The sequence below is a fragment of the Odontesthes bonariensis genome, chromosome 2 (genome assembly GCF_027942865.1).
Source record: "Odontesthes bonariensis isolate fOdoBon6 chromosome 2, fOdoBon6.hap1, whole genome shotgun sequence".
In the NCBI taxonomy this organism is placed as follows: Eukaryota; Metazoa; Chordata; class Actinopteri; order Atheriniformes; family Atherinopsidae; genus Odontesthes; species Odontesthes bonariensis.
This window is the reverse complement of record NC_134507.1, coordinates 32,760,355-32,775,015: the sequence shown is the minus strand read 5'-3', so window position 1 is coordinate 32,775,015 and position 14,661 is coordinate 32,760,355. Positions and strand designations below refer to the sequence as shown.

The following is a 14,661-nucleotide window of genomic DNA, read 5'->3' as shown; positions in this document are numbered from 1 at the left end:
AGCTTTTGAAATATTAATGTCAAAATCCAGTATTTTCAAAAAAAAATCTTGGCGCCTAAAGGGTTAATGATTTTTTTCCCAATATATTTTATATTTAGAAACACTTTACCCTTTTCAAGGGCTCCCACAAGTCCTGGGAAATATAAAAGACTTCGGTGCTGGACATGAGGAGCTCCAGCACCCCCCTTGTGCTGCTCTCCATCACGCCCATCACCTCCACTCCAGCTGCCTCATCAGTCACAATCAGCACCTTCTTCTTCTTCTTTTTCTTTAAAGTGTCAACTTTCGAGTTATGGTCTAGATAAGATAGTAAGTGTCCCACTTTTCCAAGAGTGAGTTCGACTCCCCAAAAGCTCTTAAGGGTGTTGTAAATTAGGCAGTTTCTGTCTCTTTTTCCTTTGTGGAAAGAAAATGAAGATCTGGTTTATATCCACATACGTAAACATCCCCCACAGGAATGTTGGTTTTGTCAAAGTTTGAAAAACTCTTAATCCACACGGCACTGTGACTGCTACATTCATTACATCTCTCCTCAGTCTTTCCCACTTGGAGCCCCACAGAAAATAAAAAATGGCTCGGTCCAGGTCTAAAAGCACTTTTCTAGGTGGGATAAAAACAGAACTGATTAGTAAAAGCAAAGGTAAAATCACGGCTTTGATGATTAAAACCTTTCCTTCAATGGTCAGTCCTCTAAGTCCCCAGTATCCTAGTCTTTGCTTTACTTTCCCTACCACGTCTGGCCAGTTTGATGTCCCTCCCCCTTCCTTGTCAAAATTAATCCCCAGTATTTTCTGTTTTGTCTGGGTTATAGTCACGGGGAGTCCTGCAGTCTCAGTCGCTGTCCATGGCCCGTAAAATTTGGCTTGGGTCTTGTTTCTGTTTAGTTTTGCCCCAGAGGCCCGTCCATACCAGTCAGTCAAGTCCAGAGTCCTGTTGATGGATATTAGGTCTGTACATAAAATGTTCACGTCGTCCATATATAAAACACACTTTGTCGATAGTCCCCCGCTCCCCGGGACTCTCACCCCATTGATTCGGTGGTCCCTTCTCAAGCTCTGTGCCAGTGGTTCCACACAGATGATGTAGAGGAGGGCAGATAACGGACAACCCTGACGGACACCGCAGTGGATGTTTACTGCTTTTGTCAGATGCCCGTTAACAAGGAATTTGCTGGTAATGCCCCGGTACAGCAGACCCACCCAAGCTATAAACCTTTCTGGGAACCCCATTTTTGGCAGTACCTGGAAAAGGTACTGGTGCGAGACCCGATCAAAGGCTTTCTCAAAGTCTAAATTTAGGACTGCTAGCCGAATGTTTCTGTCTCTCGCATAACAGATGGTGTCTCGGATCAGTACGAGGCTGTCGGTTATCTTCCTCCCCGGGATGGCACAGGCTTGATCCGGGTGAATCAGGTCTTCTAAAAACAAGGACATACGTGAGGCTAAAAGTTTACTAAAAAGTTTACAGTCAAAGTTTAAAAGTGTAATCGGTCTCCAATTCTTCAAGTCAGTCTTGTCTTTTTTTTTGTGAAGAAGAGTCACTATCCCTGCTCTAAAACTGTCAGGAAGTCGGTCAAGTTGCTCAAATTCCATAAAAACAGTAAACAAGTCAGGTGCTAAAATATCCCAAAAGGTCAAATAAAATTCCAAGGGAAGTCCATCTTGTCCTGGGGACTTCCCTTTCTTAAAATTTGTAAAACATTTATTTAACTCTGAAATTGTAAAATCTTGGGTTAAAAGCACACTGTCTTTTACTGTTTTTTCTATGAAATTTAAAACTTCTGTCATGGTGTCCATTTCAACAGGTTTTTGTTTGTACAGTTCACGATAAAATTGTTCAACAGCTTGTTTAATTTCTTCCATTGAATCAACTGTGCACCCGTTCTCTTTTGTTAGCTTTAAAATGGCCCCCCCTTTATTCACAATTTTCTTAAAAAAATACCTTGTGCACTTCTCTCCTTCCTCTATTTCTCGTTCCCTGCTTCTTAAAATGACACCCTTACTTTTAATATCTGCTAAAATCGACATCTCTGTTTTCACTTGTTTAATTTCATCATTAAAATCCATCCCTTGTTGGTTTAATTTAAAATAGCGCTGTAGTCGCTTCTGCAGTCCCATCATGCGTCTGTTTTCCCTATTCTTTTTTCTCCTACCTGCCTGTCTAAAGAAAGTCTGGGTCTTTTCCTTCACCATTTCCCACCAGTGTGCACGTGTATCGTAAAAGTCTTGAAGGGTCTGCCACTCGTGGTACTGCTCCCGGTACTGACTAACTATTTCATTTTCTTCTAAAAGGGAGCAGTTTAGTTTCCACAGACCACTTCCGGAAGTCACACCCGAAGCTAGTGATAGGGTGCAGGAAAGCATTAGGTGATCAGAAAAGAAAACGGGGGTCAATCTAGCATCGGTTGGTGGGCAGTCCCGTGTAAAAAGGTAATCTATACGAGAGGCTCTGGTGCCATCACCACTGAACCAGGTGAAGCCCTCCTCTCTGGGATGCATGGTTTTAAAACAGTCCTGAAGTTTAAAATCCTTGCATATGCCCTGTAATAAAACCGATGTTTTGTCAACTTTAAAAAATTCCCCTGCTCTTTTTCTGTCACTCCTGCTTAAAATACAGTTAAAATCACCCCCTAAAACTAGTGGTGCCCTACCTAGCATGTGGGACTGCAGGTCTTCTAAAAGGTCATACCGGTCATTTTTTTCATTAAAGCCATAAATATTTAAGAGGTTAAAATCTTGTCCCATAAAAGTCAAATGTGCTAAAAGTGCCCGTCCGTCTCTCACCACAGTGCTGCCCTTCACCAGAACCTGAGGATTTTTGATTAAAATGGCCACTCCATCATTTTTGTTTTGGTTGGATCCACTCCACAATGATGTCTGTGGCCACATCTCCTCCCACTGTCTGTAGTGCTTTAAAAAAGGTAGGCCGCATTCCTGTATTAAAAGAACATCTGACTTAAAAGAACTAAGAAAGGATAAAACACTCTGGGCTCTAACTTTCGACTTTACACTTCTCACATTAATAGTTGAGAGAGTGAGTGTCATGAGTATGGTTAAAAACAACAGGTATGACATCTTAATAGACTAAATGAGGGTTAAAACATTTCAAATGTCTTAAAAGCAGTTATGTTATTTCTTGTGAATGGAGCTCTTCCTTCACTTCTACAGGTGAGAGGCGAGGGTGTTGAGCTCTATTCCCCGGTCGGACTCTGGGGGTTGGCCTCTGTTGCAAGGTTTTGTTAAACTTTGAGTCTCTAGGGGTTGATTGCAGAACTACATTTAAAAAAGAGACCTCATTTGGTGAATTGGAGGGGAAGACTCTGGGCTCCTCCACAGATGAACTGTCTGAGGTAGTCCCAGCTCTTCCCCTCTTCTCTGAGACTATAGGAGAATCAGAGGACAATTCTGATGCAAGCCTCTTTGTTTGCTGGGCATCTGGGAGGGAGGCATCCTCGCTATCATCCTGTGATTGGACTTCTTCACATTCTGAACTAGCTCCGCCTTCTGCCTGCACCACCTCCTCCTCCTCTCCAGAACTCTCCATTGGTGGGGATGTAGCAGGCCCCTCCCCCTCCTCGGCCTCACCTGACTGCTGTCCACCATTCAGGGATTTTGGCGGGAAGTTTGAATTTTCCAGCCCAGCTGTTTCAAGTAGCTCGTTAACTGCCTCGGTCTGCCCTCCATTTCCTTCTAGCGTTTTTTTGGATTTCAATTTGTTGTCAAAAGATTTTGGGCAATCTCTGAAGAGGTGGTTTGATTCTCCACAGATATTGCACTTTCTGCCATGAGTACACTCTTCGAAGGTGTGACCGATTCCTCTACATTTGCCACAAAACACCTTCGTGCAGGCCTCCACCAGGTGCCCGTGCTCCCCACATTTGCGGCAGAGTTTGGGCTGTCCCTGGTAGTGGATGTAGCCTCTGTTTTCTCCCAAGACAATCATTGATGGGAGATGTTTCAGGCCCTGGAAGCCCTGGGGGTCTTGCCATTGTTGGATGGGGACCCTCCAGGCGCAGTTCCAGATGCCGTCGACATCCCTCACTTTCATTGCCTGGCCTTTAACAGTGCAGAATCTTCCCAACCATATACAGATATCTTCTGCGTTCACCATTTCATTGAACATTCTGACAATTACTGTCTTCAGAGTATTGTCAGTAAGTTTCTCAACAGTAAACGCAGAAAACTGGGCTTGCACATTACCAAATCTCATCCAAAACTCCTGCAGCAAAGCTGCAGTGCGAAAACTTACATCGAAACCTTTGTTAAAAGGCAATGACAGGATGCAATTCAAATCGTCTGGCTTAAAGTTCAATATGTTTTGAATTAGCTTCCGAGAGAAGTCCAATCTGGACATCTCTATAAGCTTTCCTTCTTTTTCTTTAAATAAAAATCTAGCGCTGTGGTGCCTCCTCATGCCAGCATAGTTTGCCGACATGATGGAGGCACCACAAACAGTTTTTAAATAAAATGCTTAAAAGAACAATAATAAATATCACACTAAAACCCAATAAAAGAGTAAGAAGTGGATGAAAAGGTACTAAAAAGGGATACTTACCTTCCTCTAAAAAACGGAACACCGACACGGACCCTGTTTCAGCTGAAACTCGTTCAAAAACCAAAAAAACTGGGAAAAAAAAGGGTAATACAGGAAAATTTAAATGCAAAGAACTCCAAATACAAACGACTTGGAATACTTTGATCGAACGCAAAAAGGAACCTCCAAAGCGAGAAAATTTAATGCCAAAAAAGCATAAAATATTCCACCCAAAGGAGGCGATCGCAGTCTTAGCCAAAAGGCCGAGAAGCGATAACCCTCCACTGTTTCACGTCCGAGAGCCCTTCCTGGCACAATGCGCACTTGTGGCGGTGCTCTTTTTTTGCCTACAAAGCGTCACTTTGCACCTCCGCCCACCCGCTGCAGTGAGCACTCTTCAGCCGTTTCAGATGGTACAACTTTGCACTCCCGCCCGCTCCACTGAGCACCATTCAAACAACAACAATTTAGCGCTCCAGCTTTGAACATGGGCACGGTCTCAAGAAATAAGGTGACTCTACTCCGAGAAGTCACTTGGCACAGCAAGAAGATTTCCTTTGCACAGACAGAATGGGCTTCACCCGCAAAGGTAAAGCCTTCCAAAAATAGAAACAACTCATTAATGCTGCTCTCCACGGAAGTCTTTAGTAAAAGGCGAAAGACTTGTACGTTATGAAGAGAAACCAGAGTACGAGTATTTGACACTGCGGGAGCAGTGCATCAGGCTAGTTGGCATAGCCACCTTCCCCACGGTGAGCTTTGCTTGGTTGAGACGCTGGCTCCTCGGCCGACCAGGTAGGAACAATCGGGCCCTATTCAATGGCTGCTTTGTCTTTTACTCTGTGCAAAAGACTAGGGGTCTTGAGGCTTTGTTCTGACCGCTCATTGGGTGTAGAGGTTTTTTTCAAGCAATTCTCCCAGTCGGCCCAATCCCAGAGCCATCTCAAAGTGGAGTTCACTTTCACTCTCTTTTCGCAGACTAAAAGCCAGAGTTTTATCTCAGAAGCTAAGCAGAGTCGGGCCTGGTTAGTACTTGGATGGGGAGACCGCCTGGGAATACCAGGTGCTGTAAGCCTTTTGGCTTCTCCAGGCGCATGCAGTTTGACTGCGTCAAATGCAAAGGCAGTCCCTGTTTGACTTTTTGGAACTGCTCCTTTGTCAGGACAAAGTTAAATGTATGAGGATCAAAGGCAACCATGACCTGGGACACCTTAGCAGATCCAGGATCAGCAAGATGGATCACAGGGTGATCAACAGATGTTTCAACAAAAGACATGCAGAGAGAAGAGAGAAAAATGCTTACAGCACCTGGTATTCCCAAGCGGTCTCCCATCCAAGTACTAACCAGGCCCGACCCTGCTTGGCTTCCGAGTTCGGACGAGATCGGGCGTGTTCAGGGCGGTGTGGCCGTAAGCCACAGTCCCCGTGACAAATATGTGTTACATAGGTGCTGGAACCATACGTTGCCCCTATTTTACCAGAGAGTTGGCTTGAGAGGCTGATGTTGAGCCTGCACGTCGACTTCCCTGATGTGATTGTTCTCTGCAGCTGAAAATGGGACTCTCAGATAACTTAGTGTGTGTCTGTCAAGCTCCTCTGTTCTCTGTGTGTAGTTTGGTGTTCATGGTCATACAGAGAAACCAGGGAAGCTCAATCCCACGACGTGCTCATAAACTGCGTCTTTTCTAAAGATTATAGTTCCATTTTAGAAGTCAGAATACAATGGCTCCCTGAAACTACCACCATGTACCGCTGGTTTTGTTATTTCACAAGAGTTGGGAAGAGTGCACCGTTCCCGGCGGCACTGCAGTACCGGGTCGATGCGTGGAGTGAACGGAGCAAGCCCCTTTTTCAACCCCTTTGCCTACAAATCCATTTAATATGTAGTCCTCATATAGAGGACGTATCAGATATTAAACTGATAAGAACAGATACTACACTTGATCTTAGCCAAAAGGCCGAGAAGCGATAACCCTCCACTGTTTCACGTCCGAGAGCCCTTCCTGGCACAATGCGCACTTGTGGCGGTGCTCTTTTTTTGCCTACAAAGCGTCACTTTGCACCTCCGCCCACCCGCTGCAGTGAGCACTCTTCAGCCGTTTCAGATGGTACAACTTTGCACTCCCGCCCGCTCCACTGAGCACCATTCAAACAACAACAATTTAGCGCTCCAGCTTTGAACACGGGCACGGTCTCAAGAAATAAGGTGACTCTACTCCGAGAAGTCACTTGGCACAGCAAGAAGATTTCCTTTGCACAGACAGAATGGGCTTCACCCGCAAAGGTAAAGCCTTCCAAAAATAGAAACAACTCATTAATGTTGCTCTCCACGGAAGTCTTTAGTAAAAGGCGAAAGACTTGTACGTTATGAAGAGAAACCAGAGTACGAGTATTTGACACTGCGGGAGCAGTGCATCAGGCTAGTTGGCATAGCCACCTTCCCCACGGTGAGCTTTGCTTGGTTGAGACGCTGGCTCCTCGGCCGACCAGGTAGGAACAATCGGGCCCTATTCAATGGCTGCTTTGTCTTTTACTCTGTGCAAAAGACTAGGGGTCTTGAGGCTTTGTTCTGACCGCTCATTGGGTGTAGAGGTTTTTTTCAAGCAATTCTCCCAGTCGGCCCAATCCCAGAGCCATCTCAAAGTGGAGTTCACTTTCACTCTCTTTTCGCAGACTAAAAGCCAGAGTTTTATCTCAGAAGCTAAGCAGAGTCGGGCCTGGTTAGTAGTTGGATGGGGAGACCGCCTGGGAATACCAGGTGCTGTAAGCCTTTTGGCTTCTCCAGGCGCATGCAGTTTGACTGCGTCAAATGCAAAGGCAGTCCCTGTTTGACTTTTTGGAACTGCTCCTTTGTCAGGACAAAGTTAAATGTATGAGGATCAAAGGCAACCATGACCTGGGACACCTTAGCAGATCCAGGATCAGCAAGATGGATCACAGGGTGATCAACAGATGTTTCAACAAAAGACATGCAGAGAGAAGAGAGAAAAATGCTTACAGCACCTGGTATTCCCAAGCGGTCTCCCATCCAAGTACTAACCAGGCCCGACCCTGCTTGGCTTCCGAGTTCGGACGAGATCGGGCGTGTTCAGGGCGGTGTGGCCGTAAGCCACAGTCCCCGTGACAAATATGTGTTACATAGGTGCTGGAACCATACGTTGCCCCTATTTTACCAGAGAGTTGGCTTGAGAGGCTGATGTTGAGCCTGCACGTCGACTTCCCTGATGTGATTGTTCTCTGCAGCTGAAAATGGGACTCTCAGATAACTTAGTGTGTGTCTGTCAAGCTCCTCTGTTCTCTGTGTGTAGTTTGGTGTTCATGGTCATACAGAGAAACCAGGGAAGCTCAATCCCACGACGTGCTCATAAACTGCGTCTTTTCTAAAGATTATAGTTCCATTTTAGAAGTCAGAATACAATGGCTCCCTGAAACTACCACCATGTACCGCTGGTTTTGTTATTTCACAAGAGTTGGGAAGAGTGCACCGTTCCCGGCGGCACTGCAGTACCGGGTCGATGCGTGGAGTGAACGGAGCAAGCCCCTTTTTCAACCCCTTTGCCTAAAAATCCATTTAATATGTAGTCCTCATATAGAGGACGTATCAGATATTAAACTGATAAGAACAGATACTACACTTGATCTTAGCCAAAAGGCCGAGAAGCGATAACCCTCCACTGTTTCACGTCCGAGAGCCCTTCCTGGCACAATGCGCACTTGTGGCGGTGCTCTTTTTTTGCCTACAAAGCGTCACTTTGCACCTCCGCCCACCCGCTGCAGTGAGCACTCTTCAGCCGTTTCAGATGGTACAACTTTGCACTCCCGCCCGCTCCACTGAGCACCATTCAAACAACAACAATTTAGCGCTCCAGCTTTGAACATGGGCACGGTCTCAAGAAATAAGGTGACTCTACTCCGAGAAGTCACTTGGCACAGCAAGAAGATTTCCTTTGCACAGACAGAATGGGCTTCACCCGCAAAGGTAAAGCCTTCCAAAAATAGAAACAACTCATTAATGTTGCTCTCCACGGAAGTCTTTAGTAAAAGGCGAAAGACTTGTACGTTATGAAGAGAAACCAGAGTACGAGTATTTGACACTGCGGGAGCAGTGCATCAGGCTAGTTGGCATAGCCACCTTCCCCACGGTGAGCTTTGCTTGGTTGAGACGCTGGCTCCTCGGCCGACCAGGTAGGAACAATCGGGCCCTATTCAATGGCTGCTTTGTCTTTTACTCTGTGCAAAAGACTAGGGGTCTTGAGGCTTTGTTCTGACCGCTCATTGGGTGTAGAGGTTTTTTTCAAGCAATTCTCCCAGTCGGCCCAATCCCAGAGCCATCTCAAAGTGGAGTTCACTTTCACTCTCTTTTCGCAGACTAAAAGCCAGAGTTTTATCTCAGAAGCTAAGCAGAGTCGGGCCTGGTTAGTACTTGGATGGGGAGACCGCCTGGGAATACCAGGTGCTGTAAGCCTTTTGGCTTCTCCAGGCGCATGCAGTTTGACTGCGTCAAATGCAAAGGCAGTCCCTGTTTGACTTTTTGGAACTGCTCCTTTGTCAGGACAAAGTTAAATGTATGAGGATCAAAGGCAACCATGACCTGGGACACCTTAGCAGATCCAGGATCAGCAAGATGGATCACAGGGTGATCAACAGATGTTTCAACAAAAGACATGCAGAGAGAAGAGAGAAAAATGCTTACAGCACCTGGTATTCCCAAGCGGTCTCCAATCCAAGTACTAACCAGGCCCGACCCTGCTTGGCTTCCGAGTTCGGACGAGATCGGGCGTGTTCAGGGCGGTGTGGCCGTAAGCCACAGTCCCCGTGACAAATATGTGTTACATAGGTGCTGGAACCATACGTTGCCCCTATTTTACCAGAGAGTTGGCTTGAGAGGCTGATGTTGAGCCTGCACGTCGACTTCCCTGATGTGATTGTTCTCTGCAGCTGAAAATGGGACTCTCAGATAACTTAGTGTGTGTCTGTCAAGCTCCTCTGTTCTCTGTGTGTAGTTTGGTGTTCATGGTCATACAGAGAAACCAGGGAAGCTCAATCCCACGACGTGCTCATAAACTGCGTCTTTTCTAAAGATTATAGTTCCATTTTAGAAGTCAGAATACAATGGCTCCCTGAAACTACCACCATGTACCGCTGGTTTTGTTATTTCACAAGAGTTGGGAAGAGTGCACCGTTCCCGGCGGCACTGCAGTACCGGGTCGATGCGTGGAGTGAACGGAGCAAGCCCCTTTTTCAACCCCTTTGCCTAAAAATCCATTTAATATGTAGTCCTCATATAGAGGACGTATCAGATATTAAACTGATAAGAACAGATACTACACTTGATCTTAGCCAAAAGGCCGAGAAGCGATAACCCTCCACTGTTTCACGTCCGAGAGCCCTTCCTGGCACAATGCGCACTTGTGGCGGTGCTCTTTTTTTGCCTACAAAGCGTCACTTTGCACCTCCGCCCACCCGCTGCAGTGAGCACTCTTCAGCCGTTTCAGATGGTACAACTTTGCACTCCCGCCCGCTCCACTGAGCACCATTCAAACAACAACAATTTAGCGCTCCAGCTTTGAACATGGGCACGGTCTCAAGAAATAAGGTGACTCTACTCCGAGAAGTCACTTGGCACAGCAAGAAGATTTCCTTTGCACAGACAGAATGGGCTTCACCCGCTAAGGTAAAGCCTTCCAAAAATAGAAACAACTCATTAATGTTGCTCTCCACGGAAGTCTTTAGTAAAAGGCGAAAGACTTGTACGTTATGAAGAGAAACCAGAGTACGAGTATTTGACACTGCGGGAGCAGTGCATCAGGCTAGTTGGCATAGCCACCTTCCCCACGGTGAGCTTTGCTTGGTTGAGACGCTGGCTCCTCGGCCGACCAGGTAGGAACAATCGGGCCCTATTCAATGGCTGCTTTGTCTTTTACTCTGTGCAAAAGACTAGGGGTCTTGAGGCTTTGTTCTGACCGCTCATTGGGTGTAGAGGTTTTTTTCAAGCAATTCTCCCAGTCGGCCCAATCCCAGAGCCATCTCAAAGTGGAGTTCACTTTCACTCTCTTTTCGCAGACTAAAAGCCAGAGTTTTATCTCAGAAGCTAAGCAGAGTCGGGCCTGGTTAGTACTTGGATGGGGAGACCGCCTGGGAATACCAGGTGCTGTAAGCCTTTTGGCTTCTCCAGGCGCATGCAGTTTGACTGCGTCAAATGCAAAGGCAGTCCCTGTTTGACTTTTTGGAACTGCTCCTTTGTCAGGACAAAGTTAAATGTATGAGGATCAAAGGCAACCATGACCTGGGACACCTTAGCAGATCCAGGATCAGCAAGATGGATCACAGGGTGATCAACAGATGTTTCAACAAAAGACATGCAGAGAGAAGAGAGAAAAATGCTTACAGCACCTGGTATTCCCAAGCGGTCTCCCATCCAAGTACTAACCAGGCCCGACCCTGCTTGGCTTCCGAGTTCGGACGAGATCGGGCGTGTTCAGGGCGGTGTGGCCGTAAGCCACAGTCCCCGTGACAAATATGTGTTACATAGGTGCTGGAACCATACGTTGCCCCTATTTTACCAGAGAGTTGGCTTGAGAGGCTGATGTTGAGCCTGCACGTCGACTTCCCTGATGTGATTGTTCTCTGCAGCTGAAAATGGGACTCTCAGATAACTTAGTGTGTGTCTGTCAAGCTCCTCTGTTCTCTGTGTGTAGTTTGGTGTTCATGGTCATACAGAGAAACCAGGGAAGCTCAATCCCACGACGTGCTCATAAACTGCGTCTTTTCTAAAGATTATAGTTCCATTTTAGAAGTCAGAATACAATGGCTCCCTGAAACTACCACCATGTACCGCTGGTTTTGTTATTTCACAAGAGTTGGGAAGAGTGCACCGTTCCCGGCGGCACTGCAGTACCGGGTCGATGCGTGGAGTGAACGGAGCAAGCCCCTTTTTCAACCCCTTTGCCTAAAAATCCATTTAATATGTAGTCCTCATATAGAGGACGTATCAGATATTAAACTGATAAGAACAGATACTACACTTGATCTTAGCCAAAAGGCCGAGAAGCGATAACCCTCCACTGTTTCACGTCCGAGAGCCCTTCCTGGCACAATGCGCACTTGTGGCGGTGCTCTTTTTTTGCCTACAAAGCGTCACTTTGCACCTCCGCCCACCCGCTGCAGTGAGCACTCTTCAGCCGTTTCAGATGGTACAACTTTGCACTCCCGCCCGCTCCACTGAGCACCATTCAAACAACAACAATTTAGCGCTCCAGCTTTGAACATGGGCACGGTCTCAAGAAATAAGGTGACTCTACTCCGAGAAGTCACTTGGCACAGCAAGAAGATTTCCTTTGCACAGACAGAATGGGCTTCACCCGCAAAGGTAAAGCCTTCCAAAAATAGAAACAACTCATTAATGTTGCTCTCCACGGAAGTCTTTAGTAAAAGGCGAAAGACTTGTACGTTATGAAGAGAAACCAGAGTACGAGTATTTGACACTGCGGGAGCAGTGCATCAGGCTAGTTGGCATAGCCACCTTCCCCACGGTGAGCTTTGCTTGGTTGAGACGCTGGCTCCTCGGCCGACCAGGTAGGAACAATCGGGCCCTATTCAATGGCTGCTTTGTCTTTTACTCTGTGCAAAAGACTAGGGGTCTTGAGGCTTTGTTCTGACCGCTCATTGGGTGTAGAGGTTTTTTTCAAGCAATTCTCCCAGTCGGCCCAATCCCAGAGCCATCTCAAAGTGGAGTTCACTTTCACTCTCTTTTCGCAGACTAAAAGCCAGAGTTTTATCTCAGAAGCTAAGCAGAGTCGGGCCTGGTTAGTACTTGGATGGGGAGACCGCCTGGGAATACCAGGTGCTGTAAGCCTTTTGGCTTCTCCAGGCGCATGCAGTTTGACTGCGTCAAATGCAAAGGCAGTCCCTGTTTGACTTTTTGGAACTGCTCCTTTGTCAGGACAAAGTTAAATGTATGAGGATCAAAGGCAACCATGACCTGGGACACCTTAGCAGATCCAGGATCAGCAAGATGGATCACAGGGTGATCAACAGATGTTTCAACAAAAGACATGCAGAGAGAAGAGAGAAAAATGCTTACAGCACCTGGTATTCCCAAGCGGTCTCCCATCCAAGTACTAACCAGGCCCGACCCTGCTTGGCTTCCGAGTTCGGACGAGATCGGGCGTGTTCAGGGCGGTGTGGCCGTAAGCCACAGTCCCCGTGACAAATATGTGTTACATAGGTGCTGGAACCATACGTTGCCCCTATTTTACCAGAGAGTTGGCTTGAGAGGCTGATGTTGAGCCTGCACGTCGACTTCCCTGATGTGATTGTTCTCTGCAGCTGAAAATGGGACTCTCAGATAACTTAGTGTGTGTCTGTCAAGCTCCTCTGTTCTCTGTGTGTAGTTTGGTGTTCATGGTCATACAGAGAAACCAGGGAAGCTCAATCCCACGACGTGCTCATAAACTGCGTCTTTTCTAAAGATTATAGTTCCATTTTAGAAGTCAGAATACAATGGCTCCCTGAAACTACCACCATGTACCGCTGGTTTTGTTATTTCACAAGAGTTGGGAAGAGTGCACCGTTCCCGGCGGCACTGCAGTACCGGGTCGATGCGTGGAGTGAACGGAGCAAGCCCCTTTTTCAACCCCTTTGCCTAAAAATCCATTTAATATGTAGTCCTCATATAGAGGACGTATCAGATATTAAACTGATAAGAACAGATACTACACTTGATCTTAGCCAAAAGGCCGAGAAGCGATAACCCTCCACTGTTTCACGTCCGAGAGCCCTTCCTGGCACAATGCGCACTTGTGGCGGTGCTCTTTTTTTGCCTACAAAGCGTCACTTTGCACCTCCGCCCACCCGCTGCAGTGAGCACTCTTCAGCCGTTTCAGATGGTACAACTTTGCACTCCCGCCCGCTCCACTGAGCACCATTCAAACAACAACAATTTAGCGCTCCAGCTTTGAACATGGGCACGGTCTCAAGAAATAAGGTGACTCTACTCCGAGAAGTCACTTGGCACAGCAAGAAGATTTCCTTTGCACAGACAGAATGGGCTTCACCCGCTAAGGTAAAGCCTTCCAAAAATAGAAACAACTCATTAATGTTGCTCTCCACGGAAGTCTTTAGTAAAAGGCGAAAGACTTGTACGTTATGAAGAGAAACCAGAGTACGAGTATTTGACACTGCGGGAGCAGTGCATCAGGCTAGTTGGCATAGCCACCTTCCCCACGGTGAGCTTTGCTTGGTTGAGACGCTGGCTCCTCGGCCGACCAGGTAGGAACAATCGGGCCCTATTCAATGGCTGCTTTGTCTTTTACTCTGTGCAAAAGACTAGGGGTCTTGAGGCTTTGTTCTGACCGCTCATTGGGTGTAGAGGTTTTTTTCAAGCAATTCTCCCAGTCGGCCCAATCCCAGAGCCATCTCAAAGTGGAGTTCACTTTCACTCTCTTTTCGCAGACTAAAAGCCAGAGTTTTATCTCAGAAGCTAAGCAGAGTCGGGCCTGGTTAGTACTTGGATGGGGAGACCGCCTGGGAATACCAGGTGCTGTAAGCCTTTTGGCTTCTCCAGGCGCATGCAGTTTGACTGCGTCAAATGCAAAGGCAGTCCCTGTTTGACTTTTTGGAACTGCTCCTTTGTCAGGACAAAGTTAAATGTATGAGGATCAAAGGCAACCATGACCTGGGACACCTTAGCAGATCCAGGATCAGCAAGATGGATCACAGGGTGATCAACAGATGTTTCAACAAAAGACATGCAGAGAGAAGAGAGAAAAATGCTTACAGCATCTGGTATTCCCAAGCGGTCTCCCATCCAAGTACTAACCAGGCCCGACCCTGCTTGGCTTCCGAGTTTGGACGAGATCGGGCGTGTTCAGGGCGGTGTGGCCGTAAGCCACAGTCCCCGTGACAAATATGTGTTACATAGGTGCTGGAACCATACGTTGCCCCTATTTTACCAGAGAGTTGGCTTGAGAGGCTGATGTTGAGCCTGCACGTCGACTTCCCTGATGTGATTGTTCTCTGCAGCTGAAAATGGGACTCTCAGATAACTTAGTGTGTGTCTGTCAAGCTCCTCTGTTCTCTGTGTGTAGTTTGGTGTTCATGGTCATACAGAGAAACCAGGGAAGCTCA

General features: G+C 46.9%; 17 non-coding genes across 17 annotated transcripts; all 17 read right to left on the bottom strand.

Moving 5' to 3' along the window:
- Positions 1-5,112: 5,112 nt before the first annotated feature.
- LOC142372764 (U5 spliceosomal RNA) lies at positions 5,113-5,225 on the bottom strand. The gene has a single exon (XR_012768316.1). It is a non-coding gene; the product is annotated as a U5 spliceosomal RNA (small nuclear RNA).
- A 604-nt stretch (positions 5,226-5,829) lies between these two features.
- LOC142368722 (5S ribosomal RNA) lies at positions 5,830-5,948 on the bottom strand. Its single transcript, XR_012767413.1, has one exon. It is a non-coding gene; the product is annotated as a 5S ribosomal RNA (ribosomal RNA).
- A 364-nt stretch (positions 5,949-6,312) lies between these two features.
- Positions 6,313-6,503, bottom strand: LOC142369159 (U2 spliceosomal RNA). Its single transcript, XR_012767531.1, has one exon. It is a non-coding gene; the product is annotated as a U2 spliceosomal RNA (small nuclear RNA).
- Positions 6,504-6,807: 304 nt separating this feature from the next.
- LOC142370979 (U5 spliceosomal RNA) lies at positions 6,808-6,920 on the bottom strand. Its single transcript, XR_012767940.1, has one exon. It is a non-coding gene; the product is annotated as a U5 spliceosomal RNA (small nuclear RNA).
- A 604-nt stretch (positions 6,921-7,524) lies between these two features.
- On the bottom strand, positions 7,525-7,643 carry LOC142368644 (5S ribosomal RNA). Its single transcript, XR_012767402.1, has one exon. It is a non-coding gene; the product is annotated as a 5S ribosomal RNA (ribosomal RNA).
- A 364-nt stretch (positions 7,644-8,007) lies between these two features.
- LOC142367065 (U2 spliceosomal RNA) lies at positions 8,008-8,198 on the bottom strand. The gene has a single exon (XR_012767003.1). It is a non-coding gene; the product is annotated as a U2 spliceosomal RNA (small nuclear RNA).
- Positions 8,199-8,502: 304 nt separating this feature from the next.
- Positions 8,503-8,615, bottom strand: LOC142370974 (U5 spliceosomal RNA). Its single transcript, XR_012767939.1, has one exon. It is a non-coding gene; the product is annotated as a U5 spliceosomal RNA (small nuclear RNA).
- A 604-nt stretch (positions 8,616-9,219) lies between these two features.
- On the bottom strand, positions 9,220-9,338 carry LOC142400982 (5S ribosomal RNA). Its single transcript, XR_012773025.1, has one exon. It is a non-coding gene; the product is annotated as a 5S ribosomal RNA (ribosomal RNA).
- A 364-nt stretch (positions 9,339-9,702) lies between these two features.
- On the bottom strand, positions 9,703-9,893 carry LOC142367056 (U2 spliceosomal RNA). Its single transcript, XR_012767002.1, has one exon. It is a non-coding gene; the product is annotated as a U2 spliceosomal RNA (small nuclear RNA).
- Positions 9,894-10,197: 304 nt separating this feature from the next.
- LOC142372065 (U5 spliceosomal RNA) lies at positions 10,198-10,310 on the bottom strand. The gene has a single exon (XR_012768183.1). It is a non-coding gene; the product is annotated as a U5 spliceosomal RNA (small nuclear RNA).
- A 604-nt stretch (positions 10,311-10,914) lies between these two features.
- LOC142368571 (5S ribosomal RNA) lies at positions 10,915-11,033 on the bottom strand. Its single transcript, XR_012767382.1, has one exon. It is a non-coding gene; the product is annotated as a 5S ribosomal RNA (ribosomal RNA).
- A 364-nt stretch (positions 11,034-11,397) lies between these two features.
- Positions 11,398-11,588, bottom strand: LOC142367045 (U2 spliceosomal RNA). Its single transcript, XR_012767001.1, has one exon. It is a non-coding gene; the product is annotated as a U2 spliceosomal RNA (small nuclear RNA).
- Positions 11,589-11,892: 304 nt separating this feature from the next.
- On the bottom strand, positions 11,893-12,005 carry LOC142370969 (U5 spliceosomal RNA). Its single transcript, XR_012767938.1, has one exon. It is a non-coding gene; the product is annotated as a U5 spliceosomal RNA (small nuclear RNA).
- Positions 12,006-12,609: 604 nt separating this feature from the next.
- Positions 12,610-12,728, bottom strand: LOC142368504 (5S ribosomal RNA). Its single transcript, XR_012767363.1, has one exon. It is a non-coding gene; the product is annotated as a 5S ribosomal RNA (ribosomal RNA).
- A 364-nt stretch (positions 12,729-13,092) lies between these two features.
- On the bottom strand, positions 13,093-13,283 carry LOC142367034 (U2 spliceosomal RNA). Its single transcript, XR_012767000.1, has one exon. It is a non-coding gene; the product is annotated as a U2 spliceosomal RNA (small nuclear RNA).
- Positions 13,284-13,587: 304 nt separating this feature from the next.
- On the bottom strand, positions 13,588-13,700 carry LOC142372060 (U5 spliceosomal RNA). The gene has a single exon (XR_012768182.1). It is a non-coding gene; the product is annotated as a U5 spliceosomal RNA (small nuclear RNA).
- A 604-nt stretch (positions 13,701-14,304) lies between these two features.
- On the bottom strand, positions 14,305-14,423 carry LOC142401141 (5S ribosomal RNA). The gene has a single exon (XR_012773082.1). It is a non-coding gene; the product is annotated as a 5S ribosomal RNA (ribosomal RNA).
- Between the last annotated feature and the right edge of the window lie 238 nt (positions 14,424-14,661).